This window comes from Aedes aegypti, chromosome 1 (assembly GCF_002204515.2).
Source record: "Aedes aegypti strain LVP_AGWG chromosome 1, AaegL5.0 Primary Assembly, whole genome shotgun sequence".
NCBI classification, from domain to species: Eukaryota; Metazoa; Arthropoda; class Insecta; order Diptera; family Culicidae; genus Aedes; species Aedes aegypti.
Window position 1 is genome coordinate 42,069,820 of NC_035107.1, and position 6,322 is coordinate 42,076,141.

A 6,322-nucleotide genomic window follows, 5' to 3' on the forward strand; every position below is an offset into this window, starting at 1 on the left:
TTTCAAAGATTTATTAAATATGTTGGGATTGAATATATCTCTAAAAACCTCAATTCATAACATAAATCATAAAGCATTGAAATTATTAGTAGGGTTGCATCTACAAATTACTTAACGTTTTAGGCGAGGGATGGGAGTAGTAGGCTCAAGCGTTACAGCTCAGACAATAATTTGATATTTTGCATATAAAAAGCTTTTCGGAGGGGGATAGGGGGTCAAAGATTTCCAATTTTAGCGTTACGTGATAAATGGACGCTGCCTAGGTGATTCTTATAAGCTTTTTATGTCCTTATTTCGAATTCAACAGCTTAAACTGAAACAATAATGGAATGGTTGTTTAAACACTGCTGGACATATTGAAGTTGAACCCCGTCCTGGAAATGATTCATGACAGGATTAGCGTTCTCCCCAGTTCAAGTTATCATCCATCCAAGTGGAATTCACCTTCCAGTCAATGCCATCACGCGTCTGATACAAGCCTCCAGGAAGGAATGGCAATAAAATTTCATAATTTCACACATCGCTGACCGCAAACAGGAGCCATCCTTCGTCCATTGCGTAGGGGAACCAGGTTAAAAATGCCGGAGTAAAACGAGCCAACGCAATATCTGCAAGATAAAAGGTATTTTAGTCAAATTTAATCATTTTATACGAAATATCTTTAAATTTTAACGTCTCTCATGGAAAATCATACTACATTTTCCACATAAAAGGATTCAAGAACGATTTTGGCAACCATGAAAGTAAATGTCACGGGGAGAAAATGCGCCATACTCAATGGTTGCTCAGAAACACAGTTTTAATTGAGTTTTTGCTTCAGGGAGCACATAGTACCCCATCTTCTCCTTATTCACTTCTCCAACGGCAGCAGCAGCCAGCTAGCCATTCAGTCAGTCAGCGAGCCGTGGGTGCCCCCGAGGCGGCGCTATTTTCCGCTGAAAGGATATAATGGACCTGAAAGAATGCCACGGCTGACCGATAATAATCTTCTCCAATATCACACGTTCGGTATTCGCGAGCTGGACAGCGACGAACACGACGTATGGGCATTGTTTCGCCCATTTGTTCGAAAATATGCGTTTTTAATTGCGTTTGTTGTTTGGAAAGCGTTTGCGACTGTCCCCTCTTTCGACATAGGAATGAATGGGACTGGCGAATGCAGGGTGGCCAGGTTGTTTTTTTACGTTACCACAATAATCGGTAGCGTAATCTAACTGAACAAAAAAGTTTGGACAAAACTTGTAAGTCTCATCTGCTCAAAAAATGATTTTCAATATCACGTTGGAATTCTAATACTAAACAGAAATTTACGATAAAAAAAATCCAGTTGTGATAAATGTTATGACAAAATCTTATTAAAATTGTGATTTTTGTGAATAAGAATTCATCAAAACTACCGTAAGTCTATTTTTTTGTTATATAATCCTAAGTATTTTGGATGGCCGACATTTCTCAGGAATCATAGATTTCAGGACCCAATAGAGTGATTCCAAGCAACAGCACCAAAATTTGATAAAATTTTTAATTAATTTTTTTCTATTGAGCTGAAACTTTGCACAGTTTTCCAGTTCCATCTAAATCGTCATTTTCCGATATCAAATCTTCAAGTTGAGTCACGACTAACTTTTCAAAAGGGTCTATGTGAAAATGGTTCAAAAATATTCAAAAAGCTGCACAGCAAAAACGGTTCGTTCGATTGTTAGACAACTAAAGAAACAAAGTTAGACAACTAAATAAAGATTCCAAAAAAAAAATACACACAGTAAAAAATTTTTTTTTTTGCATTAAAAAACATAATTTTTGACACAAAAACTCAAATATCTCAAAACCCTATCGGAATACCAACGTAATTTTTTGAGGGAAAACGGTCCATTATATTAGCTATCTACCATAAAAATTTGGTGATGGTAAACCAATAAACAAAAAAGTTATGACATTTCAAACATGTCACAATTTTCACATTTAGTAGAAAAAAAAAATTTTTTCGGTGTAAATTATTACGGGAACCGCAGTTTGTTGCTGATATTGTTAAGGGCCTTGCGTGAATTAAACAAGTCGTTTTCATGTATTCATTAGTATTATGTATATTATATGTATAAATATTATATGTATATGTATATATGTATAAATTGAAATGAATTAACAGATTACACGAAAATAAAAACTTTTTTACCAGGATATTTTTTTTAGAGTATGTTCGATGAGTTTCTAAATGTTATATATAAACTTTAAAAGTTTTGGATTTGGGTATGCGTTATGAGATCATGAAAACATTTTATTAATACTTATTTATTTATTTATTGTTATTCAATTTTTTTACAATATCGAACACTTTTGCATCATTATCAGTACAGTTCGAGTATAGTTTTGCTTTAATTTTATTTTCTGACAATGGAATGAAACAGTGAAATTTTTGGGTTCCTTGGATCGTTTTCGCGTTATTATATTGCTCGCTGAGCTCTGATGCCGTTAATTCGTACTCTTCAGTAGTAGTAAAACAAAATGATAATTTTGTTAAATCTTCTTCTTTTCTGCGATTCGCCCAATCAAATAGTTCTTTTGCAGTTTTAATTGGATGCTCACGTTCTTTGGCTAAACTTGCTCTTGTGGCCATGCGCTTTATGGTTCCTCCAATAGCATCACAAGGACCTTTGCCATGTGACGTAGCAAAGAAATGCCATTCTGCATCAATTCCGTACTTTGATTTAAATTGACATAGGCTCGAAAAATTCTTACGGTTTTTGTACTGCGATGCTGCTCCATCAGACATGAAATATATCTTTCTGATTTCTTTATCCTTATCCACGCGTAAAAAGTTAATCATTTTGGCAATGAACAAATTTACAGATACTGAGTCGTGTCTTAAATCTTCGGAAATTACAATAAAACTAAAATGTTCAATTTGCGTACTTCCATTGAAATAAATAACGAATGGATGAATTGTAGCTTGTTGTACGTTCCAGTGATGGGACTGCACTTCATCTTGCAATACAAAGCTATAGTTTTCAGAAAAATCACAAATGACTAAAAATTCACCATCTTGTAATGTATTTATGTAACTTTCTAATTTCAAGCAAAAAAATGACACAAACTCATCTACAGGTTTTACAATAGTTTCTAGGTTACACCTATCCGTGGTCACCCATTGCTCAAATGATAACTGATCAATATAATTTTCTTCAAACTCAGCGAATAAAGTATTTTCCAATGATGAAGAATCTGGACAATCCGAACAAGATCGTAGATAGCAATTTGATGTTGTATTTTCACACAAAAGACTACCAGTTAACATTTTAAAATCCTTTGATAAGTTGATTCTTTTCAAACTATGTAAGATTAGGTTAATATTTTCGTGTGTTGTGCACACACAAACATTATGTGTTCCTGAATTGGATAGAAGCTTGCATTGCCTTGGACGAAGGCTTGCAAATGAGGAAAAACCTACCTTAATATTTTCGTTAATTTCCTTGAAGCGTGTATACGCTTCTTTCAAAGTAGTCATCATTAATCGTTTTTGGATTGCTTGACGCTTTCCATCTTTTTTTACAGATACATAATCTTTTTGGCCAGGCATAGCTCTACTTACTTCATCGTCTTCAAAATATTGAATTATTTTTTCTTTTGTCTCATCTGTTAATGAAGTACTCGACCTAGCATTTTTGGTTGCAAGACAGTTATTTTTGAATTGTTTTGCCTCTTTTGCTGTATTTCTATTGGTTTTGAACTCATCAATGGCGTCTTGAATAGACCACGAGCTTGGCAGCATCGACAAAATAATTTTTCTTCCTTGCTAGATTCGAGAACCTTTCCTTCATATTCATAATTACCTCATCGTAGTCTGTATTTTCGACATCCTCAGGTCCTAATTTGAAGAGGTTTCTTCGTACAGCTTCGTTGATTTCACGGTATTTTTTCTCGGGATAATTGACGTAACCCATCTTCGTCCATTTAATCGGAGTCACTTTTATTCCAGCTATCTCTTCGTTGAAGCGTTCGATGTTGACCTTCTGGATGCACTCATCTTCTGATTGATTTGTTGAAACAGATGTCGCTGATGGTACCGTGGTAAGACTATCTGTACGTGGTACTTCTGGTAACTCCTCAGTTGTTGTCGGTGCATCTAGTAATTCCTCAGTTGTTGTTGTTTTCGAACTTCCTGCAACCTGATCCACCGATGATGTACAGATTGCCCGTTTGTCAACGTTTAAACGGCAGGACGTACAAATGCGTAAATTTGTATTCAATGTGAGCATAACCAGCCGCTTTCAGTTTATCTATGGTGCTTTTGGTGAGATTTCGTAGCTCTTTCGAACACTTTTTTTCTGCAAACGGCCTGCAACAGTTGAGAAAGCGACTACTCATGTTGCTCGTTAGATTTTAATAAACAAAATCACTTTTAAGTTTTTACTGACTAGTTTGGTGTCGTTTGCTTGACTGAAGAAAAAATTTACAATTAAATCTTTTATAATCATAGTGGTAGTATATTTTTAGCTTTTTCGTGAGTATGTTCATGGTATGTACCTATCATGTTTTTGATGTTGTTGAAGTTACTCGCTTTCTCCCAAATATGATTAACAAAGTCTATTCTCTACCAAGGCGGGTCTATACCCAGGTGTAATCAGATTTTAACTTTGTGGAGAAAACCAGCGCCGAGAAAACCGACCTGCTTTACGTATACTAGATCACCTGGGTATAGACCCGCCTTGTTCTCTACGAGGTAAACTTTTTGCAGGTAAACTAGTCGTATACCTGTATAGAAAACTTTTTTTGTAGCTTTTGTCTTCAATATTAGATTTCTTATAGGTTTCTTTTATCAAAAGGTTTCAACACTATTGAGAGAATTTTTCTTCAGTTACGAACAATAAAAAATATGACACTATCAAGACTTTAGATCACAACACTGGATCACGTCTAACTTTCTAATAGATGCTATAATAGTTATGAATAATTAAATAAAATATCATGAAAACAACTTGTTAACCTCATGTGGTATCCTTAACAAAAAAATTCAGCAACAAACTGCGGTCCTAAAAAAAATTAACAATGAAAAAAAAAAAATTTCACTAATGTGTCAAATTTGTGAAATATTTGAAATGTCATAACTTTTTTGTTTATTGGCTTACCATTACCAAATTTTTATGGTAGATAGCTAATATAATGGACCGTTTTCCCTCAAAATACGTTGGTATTCCGATAGGGTTTTGAGATATTTGAGTTTTTGTGACAAAAATGATGTTTTTTAATGCAAAAAAAAATTTTTTTTACTGTGTGTATTTTTTTTTTTTGAATCTTTATTTAGTTGTCTAACTTTGTTTCTTTAGTTGTCTAACAATCGAACGAACCGTTTTTGCTGTGCAGCTTTTTGAATATTTTTGAACCATTTTCACATACACCCTTTTGAAAAGTTAGTCGTGACTCAACTTGAAGATTTGATATCGGAAAATGACGATTTAGATGGAACTGAAAAACTGTGCAAAGTTTCAGATATTTTTGAAATGGTCGATCAGAATCGACTTGCATGCCTCCGTGGAATCCTTCAATATTGACTCGGATCGTTATCTTGTTGTAGCTGAAATTCGGACGCGGTTTTCCAGCGCCACGAGTTTCAGAGCTAATAGAACGCTGCGCTTGAATTTTCAACACTTGTCGACGGATGTGGTAGCTGCATAGTACCGCTAGCAGCTCGACGAGCAGATGGAAAGCATCAGCGTTTTTGGAGATGTCAACAGCCTGTGGGATCTTATACACGATGCTGTGATAACAACGGCACGGGATGTGCTTGGCACTGATCAACGACGAAGACGATACGACTGGTTCGATGAAGAGTGCCAGAGAATGACAGACGTGAAGATTGACGCCAGAAGCCGTGGGACGCGATTGAATAGCTGAAGCCGGAAGAGGTCGATGACTGACGGTTATACGCAGTGGCGGAAAAGTGACGTGAAAGCGAGGGCAACGATTGCTCTGTTTGTTGAAGACAGCCAACTGCGATTTATGAAAAAGTGTGAAACGGCACATCGCGAGTGTATCGTGAGAAGGGCACATTCGGAAACCAGGTTATGTTGCAACAACAGTTGCGCTCGAAGAATTTGTGCGAGGGAGATAACGTTGAAAAGCATTTGGAGGAATTTGAGTGTTTGTACGAGCGCCTCGACCATGCGGGAATGGAACTCAGTGAAATGTTGATAATCGCAATGATGTGAAGCAGTCTCCAATCTTCGTACAGCAGTTTTGTGACGTCGTTGGCGTATCGACCGCAGGAAAATCTCAGTATGGATCTAGTGGTAGCTCGATTGCGCGACGAGTACCAGAGGTGCGCCGG

General features: G+C 36.2%; 1 long non-coding RNA gene across 1 annotated transcript; it reads right to left on the minus strand.

The window, feature by feature from the left end:
• Positions 1-237: 237 nt before the first annotated feature.
• Positions 238-1,131, minus strand: LOC110674406. Its single transcript, XR_002498833.1, has 2 exons — positions 835-1,131; positions 238-608 (listed from the first exon to the last, which is right to left on the minus strand). It is a non-coding gene; the product is annotated as an uncharacterized LOC110674406 (long non-coding RNA).
• Between the last annotated feature and the right edge of the window lie 5,191 nt (positions 1,132-6,322).